Raw genomic sequence first — 27892 nt, 5'->3', positions numbered from 1 at the left:
TGTGGGGGGGCTAGAGAGGGTCAAGGAGGAAGCCAGCCATGGGGTAGAGAAGGCAGGTAAGTGACTAGGGTGTAGTGGTGTCATTTGCTATGGGGCTCTGCAGGGTGGGGGCAGCTGTCAGCAGAAGGGGTCAGCTGGAGGAAAGCCACTACTATGCCAATGCCCAGTCACTAAGACACGTGCCAGGGGCGAGTACACTTTCCTATGCTGTGTTTGCCAAGGGATTTAGCTGGTGACATAGGCAATATGGACTGAGAGCTGTCTTGACCCCTAACTAATTCTTTAACAAGACTATCTTTCCCCTAAGAGTCTCTTGCTCATTAGCGTTAAAGAGCTAATCACCAGGAAACAAAGAGGTTTAAAGGAGTTGGACTTAAAAATCACTCTCTCTGTTAATTGAATTTCACTTGCCTAGCTTCTCTGATGTCATAACCCTATCTTACTTGGTCATTCATAGTCTTATTTTCTAATAGAAAAGCCAGTCAGGGGACAAAACCCCAAACTCATCCCCCACTTTTTCTGGCCTTCTCCATGCAACATGAAGAAGCCCAAAAGGCACAAACCAGGTCTTCTCCAGACCCCGCTTCCTCTGATCAGCTGTCCCGTTCCAACCACCACAGAACCTCTGGTTTCTGTTCCATCTGGTTCTTCCAGGGATGCTTGAACTAAGTCCTATATTAAACCAAAAGATGCTCCCAACCATGCTTGTAGCTGCTTCCATTGCTTCACGCTGACCCAACAGATATTCTAGGTTTCAGAGATACAATCCTGGATTGTGATAGGGCCTAGAAACCCCTGTCATGGACCAGAATTCCACTGTGCTAGGTGCTTTGCCACCCCAGAGCAAATGGATGGCTCCTGCCCCAAAGAGATTACAATCATTTGGGCTGAGGCAGCGTTTTTGGGAACTTTGACCCCAGTCCCAACAGGCAATGAACACCCTTGATTTTCAGTGAGGTCAATGGACACTGTGGTACTCGGCCCTTCTCCATTTTATCCTTGCGCACATAAGCAAGAGCTTTGGTTTGTTTGCTCCTGAGGTGGCTTTGCTGCAGAGAGAATTATTCCTGCCCATCTGTATTTCTCATTTCAAAGCAGTTCCGGAGGCTGCAAACCCACCGAGTTTTTTCTAAACGGAGAGCACAGAATCGGGTTGCTGAACAAAGCTATCAAGCCAGGGTGCTAATTGTCTGAGCTGCGCAGCTCTCCCCAAGTTAGAGCTCGGCTCAGCCTGCATCCCCTGAGATCTAGCAATCGCATCTCCCATTCGTAGCACATTCCCATCTCCACAGCACACTGACTCCCACTGCCCCCTTTAGCAACTCTCGGAGCTGCACTATTTCAGCAGAAATGGCAGCAGAGCAGTCCCTTCCAGGTGGGGGTTGGGAAGTGCCAGGCTGGAACATGCTCGTGCCTCAAAGCCACAACATGCTGGGGGTTTTCGTGTAGCACGTATCAAAGACAGGACATGCAGGTAGAGTGGAAGGAAAGCAAAGGGAATAGACTGGGGTTGAAGTTATGGACCAAGGGTCCCGCTGTTGAAAGAAAGCTCCTCTCACCAGGAGAGGCTTGACTGAGTCATGGTGAGGCTTTCCCCTTCCCTTTCATCCTGCCAGATGAACGTCCTTGGTTTTATGCAGCTTTCCAAACAAAAAGGACGTGCCCCTTCAAAGATCCATGTAGCCATCTCCTTTTTCATAACATTCGATGTGACCCCTGTCCTTTCAAAGCACCCGGCGGGAAGCTGGAATCTTCATAGTTCGGAAAGAAAGACAAGAAGCCAAGGAAACCAGTGTCACTGGGGTTTTAGTCTTAACTGACTGACTGCTAAGCCCTTCTATGTGCCCCAGCGTAGGAGAAACATGAGATTAAAGAATTAACTCCAAATTTAAGCCAACTGTGTGGTTTTAATAAAGAACCTGACTAGCCAAGAAGAAGGAAAGTCTTGAAAATAATGAGTGATAAGAACAGAAGGAATGGCCTAGGGAGGATGTCTGGTCCATGTAATTAATGAGATAAAGTTTCTAAAAAGGTCTCCGACCAATCGGGGTGACTTCAGATCACTTTATGTAAGACAAAAGGAATCTGCCTTAAAAGGAGCCGACATGGGCCTTCCCACCCGCATACCAGTGTTACCTTAAAAATAAAACCAGTGTGACCCCGGGCAATGGAACCCTGTTGGGCAGTAACAAGGAAGAGAACAGGTTTTGGGAAGGAAGGAGGCTGTGAATTCCATCTGGATTAAGATGGAAAGGGAAGGTGAATTGTCTCAAACTGGTTTCCAGCTGAAGTCAATAATTAGCAATGACATGATTCATTTGTTAAAGGGTATAAAAAGGGTTACGAGTTTGAGGGTTCTTAGTCAAACCCTACCTGATCATGCCGGGATCCCAGTTTTCCCTAGGTCTGCCCTAGTTGTAAGTATACTGATCACACGCTTATGAACACTTTGTTACTGTACTGGGTGTAAACTGCTTTTTGTCAAAGTGGGGAGTCAGCATGGGGAACAAAGCACTGACTGCCTGATGTGGCTGAAATAAACGGAAGGAAAGGAATGCCCCTCTGCTGTCACAAAGAGGGTTTGAAGGCACCCATTCTAGCTGCTAGGGAAGCGTAGGAAAATTGGATCGGACCCCTGGTCCATCTAGTCCAGTATCGTGTCTCTGACAGTGGCCTCATACAAGAAATAAGGCAGAGGTGGGATAATCTGCTCCCCCTCCACACACACACAGAGGTCTCATAGTGATCTCTTGTAGTTAAAAGTTGGCTTCAGCCCTGAAGCATGAGTTTTAATGCTGACATTTTTGTTGTTCAATCCTGATAACTCTGAATAAGCTTTTCCATAGAAATGTCCAACCCCTCTTTGACTCTCTTAGCTTCAGTGACTTCCAGTGGCAGTGAGTTCCACTGTCTTAATGCACTGTGTGGGGGAAAAAGTATTTCTTCTGATCAGTTTTGGAGCTGCCACCTTTTAACTTCATAGGATGACCCCTTGTTTTTGTGTAATGAGTCTAACGCCAAGTTGCTCATAATAACTCCCTTTGTGAAACTTTGCAGCTTCCCTCTTGCTAAAAGGGTGGTGCGGGGGAACATAACACCATACTTTGTACCCTGCTGCTTTAGGGATGGGGGTAGGGTAAGTGATTTTTACCATGCGGCTGTGATGCTGCCATGGGGCCTTCAACACTGCTGTGTCTTAATGACAAAGACATCAGGTCAAGTGCAGGCAGTAAAGCAGATTCTGGGCAAAGGACGTACGCTTATCAGTCCCTTTAAAAGAATACACTTTAGTGGCTTTGATGCATGTATTTTATCCATTCATGGAACTCCAGGAAGCCCCCCAGCACAGATAGTGAGTCTTGTGCCAAACTCTTTCAGTGAACTCCTGATGTATGTTTTGGTGATTGGGAAGTCCAGCCACAGCCCCTTCCTTTGGTGCCGTGGTTACTAGGTGTTATAGAGCATGGATCTTATCACCAATTATTTTCTTTTGATTAGCAGCATTGATTTCATTAGATTGATGAGACAGAAAGCATGTGACGTGAGGGGACGTGATGTCTGTTCCCATGTCACAGGAAGACCAGTGATGTCACAGGAAAGGCATTAATGTCAGCCAGCATATCAAGAAGAAGGGAAGTGATGTCGCAAGGAAGAATGTGACTGTCACATGAAGGTACAGGCAGTTGACACAAGGTGATGTGTAGCAAGAAGGAAAACGGAGGTTGGAAATTATTGTGAATAACCATCTGCTGTAAATCACAGGCACTCGGCTACATTGACAATACCTTGTCTGATGGTTAAAAGGACTTGATATTTCCATAAAACTTTTTGGACAAGTCCTTTCTGAGGAGAGGCCTGAATGAATGAGGAACTCAAGCTGGATGGAGCAGCTCTCCCTTCTACCTGGCCCTGGCCAAGTCTCGGCTCCTTGGGAGCTGGGGGAAGATTAGATGGGGGTTAGACTAGGTGATGGTTCTCTGATTCTATGATAAGACTCCCACATCTGGGACTAATGTTCAAGCAGCTTTTAAAGTCTCTCCCTCTGGTGATGGAAGCTTTTGTAGTATGCGTTTCACATCGAGACACTGACAATCTCCCTCATAATTTCTTGACGTCTCTCTCGTTTGAATTGTCACAGCTTGCGACAGGCCCTGCAGAACAGAGAAATCCTCAGAGGGAAGGGAAAATGCTCTGGCGTTTTTCAGCTGATTTCAGCTTCAGCTCAACTAGAAGAACAGAAACTTTCCTTTGCCATTCACATTTGGATGCAGCTCTTAAAAGCAGGGAAATGAGAGAGCACAGAAGCTTTCTCCTCCAATCTTCTTTATGAGCACGGTATGTGTTTCCACCCCAATGCTGCTTTTTATGCACTTGTATTCCAGTCGCACCTATAGACCACAACTGAGATCAGGGCCCCATGCGGCTGGATGCTGCACAGGCATGTTAGAAGAGAGTCCTTGCCTGGAAAATCTGGCATCACAGTCACAATAGGAGCTGGTAGATGCTGAATGTTTCTAAAAGTCTGGCTCTTATTTAGGTGCCTAAATGGGAACGGTGGTCCTCTTGAAAACACGACTCCAAATGTGGGTTCTGCAACTCTGAAATTTGGACCCTGAGTTCTTCAAAATCTGATGCATGTGACTTGACTGGGGTCTTGCAGGGAGTTTGTGACACACCCAGGAATTGAGGCCAGGTTTCCTTAGTGCCCATGAAAAGCCTGAAAAACAGAACAGTCTCTTTTGGTGGCTGTATCACACCCATCACTGTAGTGCCAATGGCCAACACCCCTTCTTTTCTATGGGTCCTCTATCTGTTTGTGATGGCTGCCCTGGACACAGCTGTTTTGCAGGAAAGATGGGGAAATACTAATTCCCCTTCCTGCAAATGAAGGCAGCGCCTTCCGTTTGATTTTTTCTGTGTAATCGGTGATTATTTAATCCGCCCCGGAGAGTGCTTCGACTTGGCCTGACTCAAACAGCAAGGGCAATGCTGCTGGTGACAGCTGACGACCTTTGCATCATGCAAAGGTACTTAAAATAGATAGAATCGCACCTTTGCCCCTTTCTAATTAACTTGATGTTATCATTTAGACTTTAATAAGCACCCCAGAGCCAGCATGTGGAGGCAAGTGTCCTCTTCCCCCTGTTCTTAATTCTCTATTAAATAAGTTATCACCTTGGGGCTCTCTTAACACTTCGAGCTTTCCTGTGAGCAGATACTTTTGTCTCATTAACTATTCCAAGCTGCTTCTACGCAGGAACTGTTTTCCATTATGCTGTGTTTAATTTTAAAGACACAATAGCCTCTTGCATGTGCATGACGGGTTTTTCCAGCCACAGGCCTCAAACTGCTTTGCAAACAAAGATAGCTAAATACCACTAATGTACAGAGGGGAAGAAATTGAGGCATGGAGAAGGGGAAGTAACTGGCCTAAAGCTGCGCATCAGCCCAATAACAGAATTGGGGTGGAACCCAGGAATCCTAACTCCCGGATCTCAGCGCTAGCCCAGGTCATCCTGCTATGTACAGCAGTGATGGAATTCCAAAGGACTTTGCAGGTGATGCATAATGAGCATATGCAAAACAGTTTCTTCCTGGGCTGGCATGGGATTCAGGTGCATGCTGGAGAGAGCTCAGGGCTGGACATGGGGATTTCAGAGGGTTAAAGGCCAACATGGGTTTTCGGAGGGGTTGCTGGCAGGCAGCCTGAGCTGAAGTGGCACTATATGTGAAAGAGTAATGTCAAATGAAGTTAAAATCTTAAATGAACCAAACTGTGCCCTAGAATCTCAATGGATAATTCCATGCTTGAAGAATAAGAATATAGTAGTAGGGATATACTAAGTACCGACCACCTGACCAGGGTGGTGATAGTGACTGTGAAATGCTCAGGGAGATTAGAAAGGCTATAAAAATTAACAAAACAAAACAAAACAAAAACCAAAAACAAAAAAAAACCCTCAATAATTATGGATTTCAATTATCCCCATATTGAGTGGGTACATGTCACCTGAGGATGGGATGCAGAGATAAAGTGTCTTGATATCTTAAAGGGCTGCTAGTCTTGGAACCCACAAGAGAAGAGGCAATTCTTGATTTAGTCCTAAGTGAAGCGTGGGGTCTCATCCAAAAGGTGAATGTAGCTGAACTGCTTGGTAATATTGACCATTATAATAAAATTTAACATCCCTATGGGAGTCTGGGGGGAGGCACCAAAGCAGTCCACCATGGTAGCATTTAATTTCAGAGAGAGGAACTACAAAAAAAGAGGAAGTTAAACAGAAATTAGAAAGGTGCAGTGCCAAAAGTGAAATTGCGGCAAGCTGCATGGAACTTTTTTAAAGACATTATAATAAAGGCTCGATTTAAATGCATCCCCAAATTAGAACTCATTAGTAAGAGGACCACAAAAGTGCCAACGTAGTTAAACAAAGTAAAAGAAGCAGTTGGAGGCAAAAAGGCATCCTTTTAAAAAATAGAAGTTAAATCCTAGTGAAGAAAATAGAAAGGAGCATAAACTCTGGCAAGTGAAGTGTAAAAATTGAATTAGGAAGGCCAAAAAAGAATTTGAAGAACAATTAGCCAAAGAATAAAAAATAAGAGCAACATTTTAAAGTACATCAGAAGCAGGAAGCTTGCTAAAGAATTAGTGGGGCCACTGGATGATCAAGATGTTAATGGAGCACTCAAGGAAGGTAAGGCAATTGCGGAGAAACTAAATAAATTCTTGCATCAGTCCTTATAGCTGAGGATGTGAGCCGTTCTTTTTTTAAGTGACAAATCTGAGGAACTGTCCCAGACTGAGGTGTCATTAGAGGAGGTCATGGAACAAACTGATAAATTAAACAGTAATAAGTCATCAAGACCAGATGATAGTCACCCAAGAGTTCTGAAGGAACTGAAACGTGAAACTGCAGAGCTACAAACTGTCGCATGTAACCTATTATTTAAATCTGCTTCTATACCAGATGACTGGAGAATAGTTAATGTGACACCAATTTTTATAAAAGGCTCCAGAGGCAATCCCGGCAATTACAGTCCTGTAAGCCTAACTTCAGTACCGGGCAAACTGGTCGAAATGATAGTAAAGAACAGAATTATCAGACGCACAGCTGGAACATGATGTGCTGGGGATGAGTCAACATGGTTTTTGTAAAGGGGAAATCATGCCTCACCAAACTACTAGAATTCTTTGTGGGAGTCAACAAGCATGTGGACAAGGGTGATTCAATGGCTATCGTGTACTTAGATTTTCAGAACCTTTATCAAGGTATCTCAGCAAAGGCTTTTGAGCAAAGTAAGCTGTCATGGGATAAGAGGGAAGGTCCTCTCCTGGATCAGTGACTGGTTAAAAGTTAGGAAATAAAAGGTAGGAATAAAATAAAAGGTAGGTCAGTTCTCAGAAAGGAGAGAGGTAAATGGTGGTGTCTCCCAGGGGTCTGTACTGGGATCAGTACTGTTCAACATATTCATAAGTGATATGAAAAAAGGGGTAAACAGTGAGGTGGCAAAATTTGTAGACCTAAAACTACTCAAGATAGTTGAGTCCAAATCAAACTGTGAAGCATTACAAAGGAATCTCACAAAACTGGGTGACTGGGCAACCAAATGGCAAATGAAATTCAATGTTGATAAATGCCAAATAATGCACATTAGTTGGGATTATGTTTTCCATACATTTAAAATGATAGGGTCTAAATTCGCTGTTACCACTCAAGAAAGAGAGCTTGGAGTCATTGTGGATAGTTCTCTGAAAACATCCACTCAATGTGTAGCTGCAGTCAAAAAAAGCTAACAAGGCATTGAGCGTCATTAGGAAAGGGATAAATAAGACAAAAAAATCATATTGCCTCTATATAAATCCTTGGTACGCCCACATCTTAAATACTTCATGCAGCTCTGGGTGCTCCATCTTCATCTAAAAAAAGATGCATTGGAATTGGAAAAGGTACAGAAAAAGGCAACAAAAATAATTAGAGGCATGTAACAGCTTCCATACGAGGAGCGATTAATAAGACTGGGATTTTTCAGCTTGGAAAAGAGACGACTAAGGGGGGACATGATAAACCTCTATAAAATCATGACTCATCTGGAGAAAATAAATGAGGAAGTGTTATTTACTCTTTCTAATAACATAAGATGCAGCGGTCACCCAATGTAATTAGTAGGCAGCAAGTTTAAAACAAAAGGAAGCATTTTGTCACATAACGCATTGTCAATCTGTGGAGCTCTTTCCCAGAGGACATTGTGAAAGCGAAGACTATAACAGGGTTCAAAAAAGAACTAGATAAGTTCATGCAGGCTAGGCCCATCAATGACTATTAGCCAGGATGGGCAGAGATGCAAAGCCATGCTCTGAAGTGTCCCTCGCCTCTGTTTGCCAGAGGCTGGGAATGGGCGATGGGATGGATCACTTGATTGCCTGTTCTGTTCATTCCCTCTGAAACAACCTGCACTGGCTACTGCCAGGAGACAGGATACTGGGCTAGATGGACCATTGGTCTGACCCAGCATGGCCATTCTTATGAAGTGACTAGGAAGAGCCGAGCCTAATTGGGCCCAGGCCTTTTAAAGGGCGGGGGGGTAGGGGGGACAGGAATAAACACCATTGTTACTGCTCGTCTTGCAGTGACAGCTAGAGACCTCAGCCAAGATCAGAGACCTATTATGCCAGGTGCAGCAGTAAGAGCCAGTCCTTGCCCTGGAAAACTTGTAGTCTATATGAGAAGAGACTAAGAGGCGCAAAGGGGGGAAAAGAACAAACTATTTCCCCCATTTTATACACAAGGAATTGAGGCACGGAATTATAGAGGACTTGATTCTGTGACGTGCTATATGGCTTCCCAGGAATGCTCAGCCCTTCAGAGTCTGATGTCCAGTCATTCAGTACACTGAGAGCTGAGCAGAGCTGGTTAGGAAATGGGATTTATTCCCCACAGAAAACTTAGTTTTCATAGGCAATTCCTAGCTTTTTAGTCACTCCCTTCCCTCCCACAATAAACTAATATTGTTGGCTGAAAACAAACACTGCACATTTTTGTGCTGTTTTTGATTTTTTTTCCAGTTAAAAATTAAAAACTTTCCAGGCAAACAGGTGTTTCGCCTGGAACTGTTCATTTTGTCAGAAAGCAAACCATCAAAAAAGTTTTGATGGAGATGTTTCCACCAGCCTTACAGCTGAACTCTTTCAAAAAACATGACCCCTCTTGGCTTGCCCACACTCAGGAACTTGAGGCAGATCTGAGAGCTGAACACAGCTCTCCGGTGCTCCAGTCTAGCGCCTTAATTACAAAACCATCCTTGGGCTCATACGCTTGCAGCTTATTTTATGTTCCCTGTATAAGTCCAGCAACCGCAGCAGAAGGGTTCAGGAGACCAAATGGAAGACATGGATTGTTTCTTTTGTTAAAAGGAAAATAAAAAAAAAGCTCTTATTTCTTCAGGTAGGTGTTTGCAAAAGGGCTTCACAGGACAGGCCGAGATGCTCGTTAGCCATCTCCATGCCGGTTGTATGTGAGCTCAACAGCTGCCTCTCCAAATGAGGAAGGAAATAGACACAATCTCAGGAGAACGATGTAACTGAAAGCATCTAACGTGTGCAGTGAACAAACAGGACTTCGTAAAATAGCTTAATGCGCCAAACAGCTTCTCTTCTGATAATTGTCTCTCAGCCTCTGCCATCTGTGGGCAGAAGGAGGAGCAGCGGGATAGGAAGGGAGAGATTGCAAGTCTTGAAGAGATTTAAAGAAAAAGCAAGACTCATGGTTACTTGTAAACAGCTCAGCACAGACACCAAGATGATGGATATGGCATAAGAACCTAAACAGAATAAGTAGAACTTACATAGGGACAAGTTCTGTCACTTTTACTCATGCTGTTATTTGTTACAGTAGCGCCTAGAGATCTCCGCCAGCCTCCTGGTCTCATTGTGCTAGGTGCTGTAAAGACCCAAAATTAAAGGCAGTCCCTGCCCCAAGGAGTTTTATCATCTAAATAGACCATTCAAAGGGTGAGAGAAGGAAAGTGTTATCCCCATTTTACAGAGGGGGAACTTGGCAAGGGAGAGATTACATGACTTTCCCAAGGTGTTACAGGGAGGCTGTGGCAGAGCTGGGAACAGGACTCAGCTCTCCTGAGTTCCAGCCAAGTACCTTAACTACCAGGCCAGCCTCTCGCCAATGAAGCCTGGTGACCTGCGGTGCTTCCCTGATACCTATTAGTTAGAAGGTGGAAGAGCAGGTCCATCTCCTGGGGTTGGTGCGAGCAATGCTTCACATCCCAGTGCATCTGGACAACTGATATACGTCATAAGCCCCTTCCCTCTTTGCTAGGCTCTCTCGCATGCCAGTCGCCAGCCATGGCTAGCTCCGATATTAACTAATAACTTCTCCAGGATCCTCCTGCATCTGGTAGCTGGCCCTGCTTGGCACTGGCCAACTTGCATTTCCCCCAAGAGCCAGCTATGTTGCAGCTGCTACGTTCCCAATCACCTTGTTTAGGTTTGCCTTCCTAGTCAGTGTGACACCCCATAGAGAGATTGGACAGGCCACGCCTTCCTGGCACGTGGTCAGACTCCCACCAGAGGCAGTGAAAGGTGTAAAGGCGCTGCATAGTGACGCCAGCGCCCCCGCGGTGGTTGGCTGCAGCACATTGTGTGGGAGCAAAATTGGATCCTTTGGGCTCCCAGGGCTTTGTGGTGTTTGTGTTGCCCGCGGGACTTGGTTGGCTGTGTGGTTTGGAGCATCTGGGCATTCCCACGGGAGGGGGCGCAGCATTGTGAAGTGCAGCTTAGCACAGAGCGTCTCTAATGGAGAATGAGCCTATGGCTCCTTGGTGTTGGTGGATCAGTCACTAAGGAATACCCTCAGCATGGAGGTTGCTCCTTTCAGGCGTACAGCTCGTGGTGTCCCTCTCAGTTCCCAATGCAGAGAGCATGGCTGGGGAGAAGCTCCTTTCTGCTCTGGCTATCTTTTGGCTGCTGGAACAGGGCCTTAAGCTCTGTGGCCAGTTGAGTGTCCGCTAGACACGGCGAGGATGCTCTAACTTAGTCAGGAGGCGGTGAGACTCCCTCGCCCCCAGCCAGCTCAAGGATGAGGGAAGGCACAAAGATGGTGCTTCCGCCTGCCATGTTTCCCATAGCGGCATGGAGCTTGGCCAGAAGGGAGAATTAGCCCCTGGGCAGCACGGGCTGCCTGAGACAGGCTGAAAGCCAGAACACTAGGTGGAAGCATATGGTGTCTGTGTCCAACAGCATCCTCTCTAAGGTCGTTAGAGAAGAGACAAGACTCGGCTGTTTGTGCTTGATAATTTTTCAGGCCCTGGGGGCAAAGTAACCCTGCCAAGACTTCACCTGGAGAAAGGCTGTTCCTCATGCCCGTCTGCGAGATGCATGAAGCAGGAGCCGTTGAATGGGAAAATAAACTCTGTGAGTGGAGGAAAGAAATAACAAGAGGCTCAATCTCCTTGCCTTGTTAAGGGAGAGCCCCCCTCTTCCTGTCCCCTAATTGCTTTGCACCCATAAGCCTGCTGTATTCCAAGGAAGGCATGAGCTGTTGGAGCAGGGCACGCATAGCTAGAATAGCCACTTCTGAATCTAATTGAGGGGAACTGGGTGGATTTAGCCAGGGCCCCAATGGGAACAGGGCCATTATGCAGCACACTGCTCGTGAAAGGGACGAGCAGCAGCTTATAGCCCAGAGCAGTGCCTGCGGATTTAAGCATGATGGCACGTTGCAGGCACTTTATGAGGGGAGGGAGTCTCTTTAATGCCTGGTTAACTGGAGTTTATTCTAGGTAATCCCATGGGATAATGCCTGGGTGAAGCCATCATTTGTCTGATGAGGTCTTGGGGGAAGGGGAAATCGATTTCTTTGCTTTCCTTGAGTATTATGAATGGAGCTCTGAGAACTAGCACAGGCCCTAAGGATTCTGGAGGCCCAGGGATTTAAAGGATTTGGGGAGAGCTGAGTGTGCAGGTCTGCTGTTAGCTTTTGAAGGGCAATTTGAATGAGTTTTTTTTTTTTTACTGGGATGGTAGCACAAGTTTGGGTGAGCCTCCCCCATTCTTCCCCCAACAGCTCTGCCCGTGAATATGCCACGTGTGCAGGAAGCTAGCAAAGGACTTAGCCTCACCTTTCCCACCTCCACACAGTTTTGTGAGCTCCCTCACTTGGACAGGTGCACAAGGGTGGCCCAGTGGATGGTGTACATGACTTGGAATCCAAACAACTGGAGCCAGTGTGACCTTGGTGCAGCTGCTTCCCCTCCTGTTCATTTCCCTTTCTACCCTTTGTGTATTTAGAGTCTCAGATCAGCAGAGCAGGGCCTGTCTTTCTGGGGATGTGTGCGCAATGTCATTGGGGTGTGATGGCAGGGGGCACAGACCTCCTTGAGCTGGCTTTAATCATAGAAGATCAGGGTAGGAAGGGACCTCAGGAGGCCATCTAGTCCAACCCCCTGCTCAACGCAGGACCAACCCCAACTACATCATCCCAGCCAGGGCTTTGTCAAGCCAGGCCTTGAAAACCTCTAAGGATGGAGATTTCACCACTTCCCTAGATAACCCGTTCCAGAGCTTCACCACCCTCCTCGGGAAAAAGTTTGTCCTAATATCCAACCTAGATCTCCCCCATTGCATCAATCTCCCCCACTGCAACTTGAGACCATTGCTCCTTGTTCTGTCATCTAGTACCACTGAGAACAGTCTAGCTCCATCCTCCCTGGAACCCCCTTTCAGGTAGTTAAAGGCTGCTATCAAATCCCCCCTCACTCTTCTCTTCTGCAGACTAAACAAGCCGAGTTCCCTTCAGCCTCTCCTCATAAGTCTTGTGCTCCAGCTAGTCCATGCTGCTGAAGTCCTTGCTAATGTAGACTGCTCTCCGTGCCCAAGCTAGGTAGATTAGAGCTAACAGAGATATCTACATTTGCTGCCTTTACACCTCCTGCTTGTAGTGTAGACACACCCTGTATTAGGCTCTTTGATCCCCTAGCACAATAGGGCCCTCATCTCAGCTGACACTACTGTGGTACAAGTCCTAGATAACCTTCTCCAACCAAGTATTCAAAGCCTAGAATAGGAGCCATTCTATCTGAATGCCCAAGCCAAACGGCCATTCCAATGTGCCCTTTTGGGAAATACTCATGACACCTTTAGTAAGCCCAATGCCAAAGGTTCAAAACCATGAGGCATGGCCCCCCAGATCATGAAACTTACACATATATATATTTCAATGTGCCTGATAGTTTTTAAGTTAAGGGGTAGGTCACTCTTCCAGCTTTTCAATGCAACTATGATGGCTAGAATCCAGAGCTGGTTAGAAATTGGAATTTTTTGTTTCCCAGGAAATCTTGCCTTGTTGTTCTGAATTGGAATAAGCTGAATTTTTCAAATTGTTCTGCAAAACAAAACTTCCAAAAGTTTTGATTCAGGAACCAATCAAAATGCTTTGTGATAATGTAGATAACATCAAAGCACTTCATTTTCTATATACTAAAAGTCAAAATGTTTTGACTAGCATTTTGATTAATTTCATTTTGACTTTGATATCCTATTGCAGTTTATATTTTAATATATATATTTCACTTCATTTTACGTATTGATTCCTTTTCCCATTTAGATGGGGTCAGAGGTGCCAATGATTCTTTGCCTTTCCTTCCAGGCTATGGCTAATGTTTGTCTGTCTTGGAGCTCCAGATCTTTGCTCGTCCCACTTCTCTAGACAATCTTTCCATCATATCTATGTATTAAAAGTGTACATTTATATATGAAATGAATATAATATAATATATTTTAATAACTAATGGAATATATTAATTAATATAATAAATATTAATATAAAGTCAAAATGACAGACATTGAAACAAAGTCAAAATAAAACTTCATTCTTATTGAAACAAAATGTTTTGACATTATCAAAATGAAGCAAGAAAAGTGAAATGATTTTTCAGTTTTTTTCCCCTTGAAAACATCATGGAAATCAACATTCCCCTGAAACATTTCAATTTTGACCAAACTGCCTACAGCAATAGAAGACTGTTGTCAATTTTTTTTTAGTAGCTCCATGAGAAATATACTTTGTTTCAAAGAGACCTGAGCTTGTCCTGTAATGACATGGCTGCAGGAGCTGGGAAATTAAAAGAAACTCCAAAAATCATGAGAGGGCAACCCTGCACTTTTGTGACCATTTGTTTAATCTTAACTAACCCTAAAATCCAGGATTTACTCAGTGAATCCTAACGGTACCCCTAAATCTCTGCGTCCAATTAGGGAAGCAGCTAATGAGTTCTGAGCTGTAGCTGGCCCAGTTCAGGTTGTGTAGGTAATTGCAGAAACTTTCCTCAACTGCAGCATTGCCTCAGAAGGCCCTTCTTTCTCCTTTGAGTCTGTAGAAGCTTCTGCATGTCTCTCAATTAATGCCTTGGCTGGCTTCATTCCAGAACAGTTAGCAGCATTCACAGGACTCCCGTGTCCTGCGTTAGCTTCCTAATATAATTACCGCAGTAAATTAACAATGAATTACATCAAGGGGTGGTGGGAGGAGAAGTAAAATGGTGTACAACTGCAAATGGTCAGGGCCATGAGTGTCTGGGGGGAGGTATTTCTGATGGCTAATTCAGGGCTCCTTTCTGTCCCTTTCAAATTTGGGAGAGAGACAATCCTCAGGGAAAAGGCTATGAAATGAGCTTGGATTGATAGGAAAAGGCAAAATGCAGTGTCAGACAGCCCAATTTTTCCTAGTGACTCTAGCGGTGGTGATGTCCTGAATTAGCGTTGGCATGGAGGTCTGCTTGCTGCAAGGGAAAATAAGGGTGGTAAAGGATCAGAATTGCACTCTGGTGCTCACTGACATGGTCTCTGAGTGCAGCCCCTCCATGGAAAGGGGGAACTAGAACTGGATTTCTTTGTCCTTCTGGGCACAACTCCCTAGAGGAGGAGAACCTGGACTGGATTTCTGTGCCCACCTGGAATGGATGGTCTGATATAATTTGGTAGTCCTAAATAGAGCCCTGCGCAGGACTATCTTTAATCCCGTCCCACTCCTGCAATTATGGCAGCAGATTCTGCGGGACCTACAGGATCCCAGTCCCGCTGCAGGGCTCTACACTAGTCCCATGCAGGGATCTAGCCCTAAATTTTCTTAACAGATACCACTGTGATGAGGGACGTGTAGGCATCCAGATGGGTAGAGTACATTCTACCTGTGTATTTCAAAGAAGTGTATCTTGTGAAGAAACACAGGAGTGCCCTTTGGCTCCAGAGAACCCTTTTAAGCGCTATAGCGGCCTACGTGTGTGTATCAAAAACAAGGAGAGTCCTGTAGCACTTTGAAGACTAACCAGTTTCTGCAGGCAAAGTCCATTCAGTTAGAGTAGATGAGGCCTATTCACAACCATTGATTAGGAGGTGAGAATGTGTGAACAGTGACAATTACTTCTTGTAATGACAGACCCATTCCAAGTCCCTGTTCAGACCCAGTCTGATTGTGTCAAGTTTGCAGATGAGTTCCAGCTCTGCAGTTTCTCGCTGAAATCTGTTTTTGAAGTTTTTTTTGTAGCAGTATGGCAACTTTCAAGTCAGTTATAGAGTGTCCCGGCAGATTGAAGTGCTCTCCGACTGGTTTATGGATGTTACCATTTTTTATGTCTGATTTGTGTCCATTTATTCATTTGCGTAGTGACAGTCCGGTCTGGCCAATGTACACGGCAGAGGGGCATTGCTGGCACATGATGGCATATATTACATTAGTAGATGTGCAGGTGAATGAGCTCCTGATGATGTGGCTGATGTGGTTAGGACCTGCAATAGTGTCACTAGAGTCGATGTGCGGGCAGAGCTGGCAATGGGGTTTGTTGCAGGGATAGGTTTCTGGGTTAGTGTTCTTGTTGCATGGTGTACGGTTGCTGGTGAGTATTTGCTTCAGGGTGGGGAGCTGTCTGTAAGCCAGGATAGGTCTGCCTCCCACAGCTTGAGCGAGTGAGGGATCGGTCATCTGCTAGGATACATTGTAGATCCTTACTGATGTGTTGGAGAGATTTTAGCTGGGGGCTGTAGGTGATGGCCGGTGGTGTTCTGTTGTTTTCTTTGTTGGGTCTGTCCTGTAGTAGGTGACTTCTGGGTACCCGTCTGGCTCTGTCAATTAGTTTCTTCGCTTCTCCAGGTGGCAAATCTGGTTGTATCATAGCCCTTGGCTGTAGACAATGGATCGTGTAATGTGTCCAGGGTGGAAGCTGGAGGCATGAAGATATGTACTGCGCTCAGTTGGTTTTCGGTATAGGATGGTATGTGTGTATATGTATATCACACATGCATTAAAGCTTTCCATATGTGTATTACGGTACATCATTAAATCCATATGGGGGGAATTTTATATATGCAGAATCTGCCCTTATGGCATCACTGTCCATCAAGCAACTTTATGTATTATGGCAATATTTAGAAAGCTGAGATTTAGCCGTAGATGAGAAGTCAGACACTTTCTTGTAAGGTTACACACTGAGTATAACACAGGGCTTGGTACTGAACACAGCTCTTCTGAGTCCCAGTTTTGCCTACCATTTACTCTTCCTCACTGGCCATTCCTGCCCTAGGGCTCACACAAAACCTGTGATTTCTGCCTTTATGAAATGCCTTTGGCTTTGATTCCCTCGTGCTGCCAGCAGAGAGAGAACTCTCCTCCTTCCCATCCGCTCAGAACTCTGTTTTCATCGTCCTGCCCAAACCACACATTGGGAAGGGGATTTGTGAGATCCTAGTCTAAGACCCAAGTTGTTGTGTGTCTCACATTGACAGGCTCTTGGAGAGCCCTTCAGAATCATAAAACCACTTTGAATTCTGAGAGGTGTGTGAATGCATCTTCTTCTCACAATTCATTAAGAGCCTTGCTTGTTAGACTCTTCTTCCTACTTTGAGCAGAGGCTCTTCACTTTTTAAGGACCTGAAACCCCAGCAAATATGATGAGAGCTGCCTTTTCTTCACCTAGGTCTCCCTCCAGGGGAGGACAGGGCTGGTACAGAGAGTGCTAGGTTTGAGGCCAGGATTTCAAAGGCGCTGATGGGCGTTAGGTGCCTAACTCCCACTGAAATTTGATAGAAGTTAGACCAGACCTTAGGCATCCGTGCATACATTTTGCACTGATTTAACTACAGCGGTTTACTGAAATGGATGCAACCTCTTGTGCAGACAGATATAAATCAGTTTCGGAGGGCTTTGTCTTGATTTAGCTTGTGCATTTCCAGGCACAAGCTAAAGTGCTATAACAAGTTAAAGTGCAGTGTCTATATTAAGAGGTTGCACCCATTCCACTAAAGTAGTCTCTAAACTGGGTTTAATGAAATTGGTGCCGTTTTGGGGTGTTGTCGAGGCCCAGTTCACTTAGTCACTGCTGAAAATGCCAGCCTGAATGGGGATGGTAGGAGCTAACAGGTGATGGGGAAAACCTCAGGGGTTTTGGACTTCCCAGAATCTTTCTCAAACATCCTTAGCTATAGATCTCTCGAAGAGGTTCTTCTACTCTGGCTGGGTTAGAAATACCATCAGCACAACCTTTCTTGCAATAATTTGACACTTCTGCAGTCAGAGTCTGTGGGTGAGCAAAGGTATTCCAGGCGGTCTATCAAGGGTGTTTATAGAGCACCCATCACCATGGTGTCTAGGATCCGGGGGGGGGGGGGAATGTGTGTGACTGCACATATATCGGAAGGTGTGTACGTGAGAGAGACTGAGTGCCGTGTGAGACCATTGGTGCTCAGATGCTGTGATGAGTGAATTCAATGGGTGTCTTTCCACTCAGTTCAACTGAATTTGGATCAAGCCCGAAAAATCTAGATTTTTCAGACCTAAGTGCAATACATCCCTATTGGGTATAATGGAATTGCAGCTGCTTATACCAGGTCTGACTCTGGTTCTATGTGCACGCATGCATAACACCACCACCCCCCCCCCCCCCCCCCCCCCGGCCATCTGCCTTTGGAGATCCAATGGGGTGCATCTGGTGAGGCGATATACTCTGTGTGCACATGTGGTGACATACTGTGTGTGCGTGTGCATGCACACACATGAACTAGCAATAGAATATTTTATATCTTCCTCTAGCTTTGTAGGTAACTTTAATAGGGGGGGATTTGCTGGCCCGGAATTTCATACGTACTGCAGTGCAAGGGGAATTATTTGTCAGATATACAGCCTCTGGGAGAAGGCCTTTCATGAGTCAGTGTTCAAATATGTGAGTCAACTCAATAAACAGAGAGGTTTGCAATGAATTAAAGAAAGAAAGCAAGGGTCTTGGCACAGCTTGCGCTCAGCCACAGCTTTCTAATAGCAGCATTCACACACCCTCACCCCAGAGTAGTGCGTAATTCCCTGGAGACGGAGCTGCAGCCAGCTTCGAAGGGGAATGTAATTGGATTGCAGTTGTTAGGTAGTTAGATGTACACAATGGGGTCAATAACCGAACACGTGCAGACTGTACAGGGTCCCTGCTCTAAGCCGAGAGGCAAGGTAGCACGGCTGATGTCCATTTTGTCAGGCAGGGGTACTGCTCCAGGGAGCGTGGGCAGGGGACACAGTGCACGGGCTCATGCTGTCAAAAGAGCAAGGCTTTGGCATTGGTTTATTCAACTAGATTTTCCAATTTAGCAGCAGGTTTAGCAATGGGCCATTACTGTGAGGGGAGAGTGGCTTATTATGTGCATTATGGTAGCAAACACAGCTGTGCTAGGAAGACATGGGGGCTCAGTTCTCTGTGCTTCCATGCCTGGGGTAGGGTGGCGATAAGCCCCCTTGTGTTCTGAGGCCTTTTGGGATCCTGCCCATGTAAAGGTAGCGCAGCCAGTGGAAAGATCCAGGGGAAATGCATTTTGGAGATGAGTCAGGGTTGTAAGACCACTGGGCTATAGGCAAAGGGCCACAAGGTGTAGTCAAGTGGGCCTCGCCTGCAAACTGCTCTGTTTCAAAGGGAGATCAGCACTGGGCACCATATAATTCTTGACAGAGCATGCAGTGACCCCCACCCCCACCAACCTTATCTGTCCTGGGCTGCTCTGTGCATGTCCTCTATGCAAAACCATGCTCTGAAGTGTCCCTAGCCTCTGTTTGCCAGGAGCTGGGAATGGGTGACAGAGGATGGATCACTTGATGATTACCTCTTCTGTTCATGCCCTCTGAAGCACCTGGCAATGGCTACTGTCGGAAGACAGGGCACTGGGCTAGATGGACCATTGGTCTGACCCAGTCTGCCTGTTCTCATGTTTTAAGTCCCATATGTTTTCTCTCGCCAAACAGTATTCAGTGAAGGGATTCTTTCGGTCAGCCCCTTCTGCATGGTGCCCAATGATACACCTGCTATGGAAGATATGCTGGCTTCATTCTCCACGTGTCCCAGATATTTGCGTCATTTTTTCTGGATCGCTTTGGAGATAAGGAGTTGCTGAACTGATCCGAATGGTCTGAAGAAAAAGAAAGGAAAGGGGGCAGAGCAAGGGCAATACAAAAGGCAAGCATACAAAGTTTTATTTGGAGGTTCTAATCATTCCAAGGTGCTGCAGTTAACAAGGGAAATGCCCTTTAGATAAAAAGAATTGAATGGAAGCTAATGAGAGTCCAACAAAGTGTTTCAGGGAAGCTATCAAGTGGAAATCTCCAACTAAAACAACAAAACAAGTTCATTGTTACCAGCAGTTTACTTCTTTCTTATCTTTAATCTGCAAATTTTGTTTGTGTGCGTGAGTTCCTAACTCCAAGGGAGGCTGCTGCTTTTCCATAGCATTTTGACATTCAAAGCCCGCACCACGCATCTCTGCTCCCCGAGCTACCATCGTGCTGCTTCTCAGACTACAGTCCTGCTGCCCCTACCAAACAGTTTTGCGGCTTGTATGTCAAAGTCATGGCAAATTGTCTAATTATAACAGATTAATCCATTAGGATTTACATTCTTATGTTTACTGGATGGAACTATCCATTTCACAGCTGTGCCGCTCACATCTAACCAGCTAGCAGGCAATTTAAATATAGAAAGCAATTTAACCTAGTTGGAGACCAAGGCATCTCACTTAATGTTGTGCATAAATTTCCAAGCTCTTTCCTCCTAGCCATCAAAGGAGCGGCCAATGGTTTGGTGCTCTAAGAAGAGACCTGAAAAGCAAGGAGGCAGCATCAGGATAGGATGGGGGACAGAGGTAGGAAAGTAGCTTGTTCTAATAAGCAAAGATTTTCAATGTCAAACAATCATTTCTTCTTTTTCTATTCCCTTGTGAAGAGAAATATTCTGCTGTTTTAGGGCAATCATGCACTCTCTCAAGTTAAGATTAGCTGTGCTCAGCACCAATGCTAAGAAAAGGCTTCTTTCCTTGGGGCTGTTTACTCTAGTGAGATTATTAGAGCTGGATGAAAAATGCCACATTGGCCATGGAGAATGTTAAGAATGTTTCTTTAGTTTTCATAGAAACTTCCACAATTTTTGTAAGTACAAATTTTGAAGAATTTAAAAAAAAAAAAAAAAAAAAGATTTTCAGAAAACATTTTTAGGAAAAAAATTGGGTTTCAAAACCATTTTTGGTCATTTTCACTTGTTTTTTGGTCAATTTTTTCTCTCTTTTTTATTAAAAAAATCCAGGAAATGCCATTGAAATGAATGTGTCTCCTTGTGCATGTGGTTAGCACCTACAAGGAGGAGACTCCAATCTCAGTAGGATCTGCTGGGTGCTACCATGATACAAGTAGCAATGGTACAAATGAGATCAGTTCTGCATTGGCCCCAGGGTGAGGTGGACCAGCTGGGAAATAACATCTTTTCTAGCTGCCGATAGGAACATAAGAATGATCCAGGCAGCAGGAATGCCAGGATGCTCATCTGCCTCTCAGATCTTCCAGTCTTCGGTCTGCAAAAGTACCTTGCACATCATCTTTCTCCCCAAACACTTGCCTGCTTCCTTTATGTTGAAGCAATTTGCATTAGTTGCTCTTTCCCTCCCCCCCCCCAGCCTTCTGTTTCATAAAGTGACTTCTTCTGCCATAAAGATATTTGGCTTAAAATTCCTGCAGGGACTGCCCTTTCCTGACCTGGAGTTCATGCTCCCCAGGTCCTGATGTGACACTTGCTCAAGAAATCTTATATAAGCTCTGATAGCCGGTCCCCGCAGGGATCTGTCTGCTTCAACCAGGTCACCTCAGACCTAGCCTGCCCATAGAGTTATGCTCTCAGGCTCTTCCCAGCTGCTTCTCCTCTCACCATCTCTGCAATAGGGTTGTTTTACTCTTTCCAGTAAAAGTGGCCAGTGCTCAGCAGAGTTTACTGCACGTGAACTTTAAGTGTTCGAGTTTAATTTCATTCTGTGCAATTCTTGGCCATGTTCCCCCGCACCTCCAAGCTTGTATGCAAATGAACTCAAGGTAATTTGGGGCCTGACCAGAGCAATGATGAGTGGCAATTGTTTTTCAAGGGATTGTTAAAAAAATATTGTTTTAAAATTTAAATTCCCCCCGTGTGTGGGGGAGGTGAGGGTGGGGGTGGAGGTGTGTGGGGGGGAGGGGGTAGAGGGTGTTTGATGGGGGGGGGGAGGCGGTGAATCATTTCTTGAAAAACTGAACATTTTCATCAGAAAAGATGGGAAAGTTTGACCAAAACAAAAACATGCATTTTGTGTAGGAAATTAGACCAGCACTCGAGCAATCCCTTGCGAGGTGCTTGTGATGCTTAACTGTCACCAGATAACCAGCCAACACCCAGCAGGTGCTGTTCAGCTCCTCCCTGGATGGGTGCCTTAGGGCCTGTCTACACTGCATGCTAACCCTGGCTCTGTGGGACCTGAGCTTGCAAACGCAGTGTTTCCAAGCCGCACGTGAGCGCCACGCTGCATTGTAAACCTGGGTTTACAGTTGCTGGACCCGGGTCTCACAGCCGGGCTAATGTGTCCACCCTGCAACCCATCTGACTTAGACCTGCGGTTTGAGCTGTGTCCACCTGCGCACAGTGACAGGCCGTGGACCTGAGTCACAACGGGACTCCGTCTCTGACCCACTCCCCTCACTGGGTCCTAGGACTCGGGTTCCTGCTGACCTGAGTCAAACTGATTTCTGTGGGGGGAGGCAGGGCCCAAGCATAACTTTTTCAGGCCCAGTACAGACCTGTAACACGGGCCCCACTGCCCACACAGCCCATACATACAATCTCATAAGCCATGAAAAACATTTTCCTTATGGTAATGGGGGTTGCAGCTTGGGCCAGGCCCCTCTGGGCCCTGGTAAAGTGTACTCCTTCCCCGCCCTGCCATGTGGGGACCCTGGGAGGAGGGGGCACTTTGGCTCCAACCGGAGTCAAAAGCATGGTCTTAATGTGCAGTGTAGACACCTCCATAGTGTACGCCTAGCATGCTGAGCAGTTGAAGGTGTCATGACTGCAGGGGTTCAGAAACCTCCTCCCCACATAATAAAATCCCTGTGAGACGTGGTAGGTAATAGTCAAAGACCTTTAGGCCTAACCCTGCCCCTTCCTGTCTGTCTTAAGTACTTGTATGGTCGGCATCAGCATATGTGAGCATATCACAGACTTCAATGTGTTTACCCGATGATGCGAGGCCGTGTTGTTACACCATTGTGCAGATGGGGAACTGAGACACAGACGAAGTAAGAGGCCCAAGGGTCACATCGGAAGCCTGTGATGGACAAGGCAAGCAACCCCAGTCTCTTCCTGGCCTCTGGCTTCGGCTCACTGCTATGGAAGTCGAATTAATGAACCCGGAGGATAAAGCCAATTGAAAGAGGAGGGGGAGCTGTCAACACGCCAGCTCAGGCAGTGCAGCAGCTGTGAGTGAGCCCTACTCACCCAAGCCAGTGAGAAGGGAATGAACCGAGCTCCCCTCATTTTAACTTCTGGGTGGACCCCCCAGGGGCAGCTCACCCCACCTGCGAGCTGTGGAAGTCAGCATGGCTTGAGCTCTGAGCAGAGAAGGGGGATGACTATGGTTGCAGGCATAGAGCCAGTCCCCTGTGCCAAACCGGGGTGCATGCATGCTCATTAATGGAGGTCTGGCCTAATCTGCAATTAAGCGCTCCCCCCTGGGGAATGTTCATGCCGCTTGCCATTCGTCCCACTTCTGTTGTTCTCCCTCCTGATTGCCATGGACTCTGAGGCTGAGCTCTTTGTATCTGGAATGTGGGCCTGTAGAACAGATCCAGTGTCTTGGAACAGGAATGCTTCCACGTTGACTTAGCGTGTGTCGGTGGAGGGACCCTGCTTGGCACGAGGAAAGAATCCATCTTTCACAGGCCTGGGAGTTCGGGCTCCTTTCACTTTCCCCGTGGATTAGAAGAGATAAATCATACCAATTAGTCAAACTCTACTGCAGTCTATATTTTTTTTCTTTGAGAAAGGAAAACTGACTGTGTCCAGAAATGACGGGCTGGCTCTCCGGGAAGCTCCCATCATTAGGCGATAGCTGCAAGAACACCTTTTCCAGAAAGCCCTGAGCGCTGCTTTGCACCATGCATGTTGGAGTCAGCCTTGTGTTTCCACGGGCTAGAGAGAAGCTGCAGTCACCAGTCTCTCACCCTGTGCCCATCACTCCATGAAAGCCCAGGGGAGACCAGAGAGCCCTGTGGGGTGTGGGGAGCAGGCACATCCCCCCCTTGGTCAGCTGGCATGTAGCTGTTTGTTACGGTAGAGCTGAAGACTCTTCTGTGCTAGGTGCTGTACATGCACGCTGTGCAACACAGCCCCTGCCAAAAGAGCTTGCAGTCAAAGCAGATGAGACAGAAAGGAAAGATGACCCTCATTGTGCATCTGGGGAACGGAGGCATGGACAGAGGGAGAGACTTGCTCAAGGTCACCCAAGACATCTGCAGCTGAGCAGAGAAATGAGCTGAGATCTCTTGAGTCCTGGTGCAGTGCCTTAACCACAGGACCTTCCCTCACCTCATGAAGAAATGGGTAACTGGACTTCCTCTCTGTGCCCCTGGTCCCATCCCTGTTGTCACCTCTGGAAAGACCCCCGTTGATGTCACAGGGCGCAGGGACAGGGCCTGTGGGCAAAACTCCCCTTCACGTCACGTGCTCAGGATCAGGCTGAGCTTGGAAAGGGGGCAGAGGGCTGGTAGGAGAGTTAAAGTGGATATAGGTCAAGCTGGTCCAGTGAGAGGACAGGCAGGCTATGGGCTGGGGCCCCTTAGTGACCTGCCAAAGACCCCTTCATGAAGTGCAGAAGCCCCCAGGGGGGTGTGGGGCCTGATTTCCAGAAGTGATGAGCAACCACCAGCTCAGTTCAAGTCGAGGGGAGCCGGGCGTCAGGAACATCTCGGCAAACCCTGCACGCGCTGAGCAGGAGGGCGGGACACTAGCCATCATGCAGCAGCATCGGTTTTTAAAAGCCTGCTTCTCCACGGGGGGGAGAGGGCCTGTGGTCCAGTTAATCGAGCTAAATACCCAGAGTTCCTTCGATTTCCCCTTCCTTTACAGGTAACCAAGACGGAGGATGTCTCTCGTTTGTGAGAGGGGCGGTAAGTGAAGTGGAAAGAGCCTGCTGCTCGCGGGAGACGGATCATTGCAGGGCCGCCACAGGAAGGAGGGGAGGGTTTTGTACCTGCTCCAGATATGCTCTAGCAGGGCAGCGCTATCACATAAGGGGCAGGGGGGGGTTGGACTGTCACTTATCCTTTCCTCATGCCCCAGAAAGGAGCCCCAGCCGTTCCCCAGCAGGCTACGTGAGACCAATTTCCTGAAGGAGCCGCAGATAGTCTCCCTTTAGAAAAGCCATAGGGGACAGTGGACAGAGGTGGCCTGGTCAGAGATGACCCATATCTGTGTGTGTGTGGGGGGACAATTTAAAGGTTTGCCCCCCCCCCCAGACAAGGCCCCCTTTACCCTCAGTCTCCCCTCCTGGAAAGCCACAGCCCCTCCCTGCAGCCTCCCAGCTGTTGCTCCTGCCTCTCCCTGGGGGGTGCAGCTCACACCTTCCTGGCTCCAGGAGCTGCCCTGCAGGGAGGGAGCCCAGCCATGCCATGTGATGGAGTGGGGCCAGCAAACCCTGGCAGAAATCTGGGGGGACATGTGACCACGCATGGCCCCCCCCCACGTCACCCCTGGTCCTAAATCAGTGCCAGTACTGTCAGATCCTTTGTGGCCCTGCAATGCCCCTGCTGTGTTTATTCCATGACAGCCCTTCTGTTGTATTCATTTAGCTGGAATACGTGGGCTAAGGGTGCTAACGTAACTAACTCACTGTCCAGTCTTAACCAATATTAAACAAGCTTCAGGGTTTGCTATTCAGAAACAGCCTGCTTAGTACCCTGGCAGAACCTCACTGAAAATCCGTTTAACCTTTTATTAAAGATAAGAAGGAAAGGAATTTAAAATGTCAAGCCTTAAATAAGGCTTTCATTTTAGCAACGCCCCTTGTTTCCTTTCCCTTTAGTTGGAGACCGTTTTTAGAAGGAAAAAGTGTTTGACAGATTCTGAGATGGTATGAAAGATGGAAATAACTGTCCCCTTTGGGGGGGAAAGAAGCTAGTTGAGATGAGCTGGAGGAGTTCTTGCTGCTATTTGTTAAAATCTGATCCTGTTTCATCCCAAGTGGTATTTGGGATTCAGCTGGGGAGGTGGTGATCTCATCTGGGTCTTTATCTGCCCTGGTCCGGTCAGGATCTCCCTCAGCATCCGATGAGGAAGGACTAGGGTCCCAGGAAATGGGGGTGGCAGCCGTGATGGTGAATCTCATGTCAGTAGCCAATTTTTCTCCCGAAGTCTCTTCCTAGGAGGACCCCAAAAGGCAGTGACAGGCGGACTAGCCCAGCCCCTCTTTATTTTGTCTGCCAGTCAGGCCTCGTTCCTGGCACACTAAATTTGGTTCACATCTCTCCTGTGCCAGGCGTGATCTTCACACAGTTCTTGAGCTGTAGCAGGAGGCCTTTTGGTTTGGGCTGATTGAGTGTTTGTTTCTCTTGCACCGTTTCCCCATCAGCATTTGTTGTTCTAGGTTGTGTGTGACATCTTATGCACTCACTTTTTTTGAACTTACAGTTAGGGTAAATTTGGAGGCTCAGTTATGACCATGCTGCCTGGGTGAGTTATTCGCTGGAATAGCCCCCCCCGCTTCTCAACACACAGCAGAAGGGGGAGCTGCACAGAAAGAGCTCCCAACAACTGATCTATGACAGCGGTTCTGAGACTGGATCACCAGCCTTCTGCCACCCTTCGCAAAGGGAGCACGGATGTCCCCCGGCTCTCTGCATCCTCCACCAATCTCAGCAGATGACACGCTGACCCTCTGCGTCTGCTGCAAAGGGTTCCCCGCTCATCTGGTAACTGCTGCTAGAGGCCCCTACAGCGTTGTCAGCCCTTCCCAGCCCTCCTCCCCCAGAAAAAGAGGCAACGGGGCCTCTCGCTGTTGTAGCGTCCGGTGCAGATTAGAGCAGCAGGTACAGCAGTGAGAAGGATCTCAATGGGCTGAGTTCTGGTTTGCTGCTCTGGAAAATTCCAAGAAGTCTGGTGCAGCCCCAGATTACAAAGCTCTTGAGCTCAAGGGATAGACACTCATTGCTAGTTCGGGAGGCCCCTGCTTTATCACCCCAGAAAGCACCCATGCTACCAGTGGAGATTTTTGACTTTGTTGCATTTTACCTTCTCTTTACAGAGATATAAAGGCATAAATCAGCAAGTGTCTGTATTTCCCCTTACCACCGCAGCCCGAGTCGAGCCGCTCCCCGTCGCGTCATGTCGGGCTCCTCCGGCGTGGCGGCCCTGAAGAAGGTGGTGCAGCAGCTGCGCTTGGAGGCCAGCGTGAGCCGCGGGAAGGTTTCTCAAGCGGCAGCAGACTTGAAGCGGTTCTGTCTGCAGAATGCACAACATGATCCCCTACTTCCAGGAGTGTCTTCAAGTACAAATCCATTCAGCCCCCGGAAAGTCGGCTCAGTTTTGTAATGTGGTGAACTGCCTTGGTATCTTTCAGGGATCTTCTACCACCTTTTCACAGCTGCTCTGCGTGGAGGCACAGAATGTGACTCCAGGAGTGGCGTGGTTTGAAGTCTGTACAAAAGCTTAGCCTCAACAATGTGCCAAGTTAACTGTGTGAATTGCTACTGTTGTCAAACCTTCTATCATCTACCTCTCCAAATAAACTCTGTGCTCCATGCAATAGCTTCTACTTCAGGAGGGAATCGGTTTTACGTACCCAGCAAAAAATAAAAATGTTTTGACTTACAAAAAAAATAACAAAAAGCCAGCACAGCATCTGACCGCCTTACAGTCTTTAATATATTTATCCTTCCGACTGTCCTGGGGGGCAGGGAAGTGCCATTATCCCCATAGTACCCCTGGGAGCTGGGCCACAGAGAGACTAAGTGACCTGCCCCGAACACTGGACTCGGGTGGGAGAGGCAGGAATTGAACCGCACGTTTTAGGGGAGGGTCCTAGGCTAAGAATAAGCAGCCTTCCTCAGGGAGCATCAGACCCCCGTCGGGTCTGAACGCTGCACAGCACAGATTCCATCCCCCACTCTTCTACATAGCCACACGCTGTCCTGGGCCTAGAACAGCTCTGGATTTATACCAGTGTAAATGAGAGGAGGGGATGGCCCTGCAAGTTTCCTTTCAGCTGGCAGCTGCTCTGTGCGCCCTGCTAACAGTTGTGGCTTTATGCTCTGCTGGGCTGTTTAGCCCTGGGTCATTCCTCACAGCTTTCTGGACCGCTTTCGTTTAAGGGCCGGAAGGCGCGAGGGCTCTTGACCTCGGACTTGCTCTGAGTTTGGCAGACACAATGCAGGCCCAGGCCTCCTTCAGGCTTTTCGGAGATGCTCCTGCTGTTGGTGCCAACCTGTCTGTGCTCGCAAGGGCAGGAATGCTAGCAGAGAGCGACGGCAGGTATTTGGACATCTGTGTTGTCTTAGCCTGCTCAGAACAGCTCTTG

General features: G+C 47.1%; 1 pseudogene; it reads left to right on the top strand.

Moving 5' to 3' along the window:
* Positions 1-27892, top strand: LOC137141404 (guanine nucleotide-binding protein G(I)/G(S)/G(O) subunit gamma-5 pseudogene; annotated as a pseudogene).

Source organism: Emydura macquarii, unplaced genomic scaffold (assembly GCF_026122565.2).
Source record: "Emydura macquarii macquarii isolate MOO-44397 ecotype Brisbane River unplaced genomic scaffold, CSIRO-AGI_Emac_v2 contig_3059, whole genome shotgun sequence".
Lineage (NCBI taxonomy): Eukaryota > Metazoa > Chordata > Testudines > Chelidae > Emydura > Emydura macquarii.
This window is presented reverse-complemented; position numbering and strand designations above follow the sequence as displayed.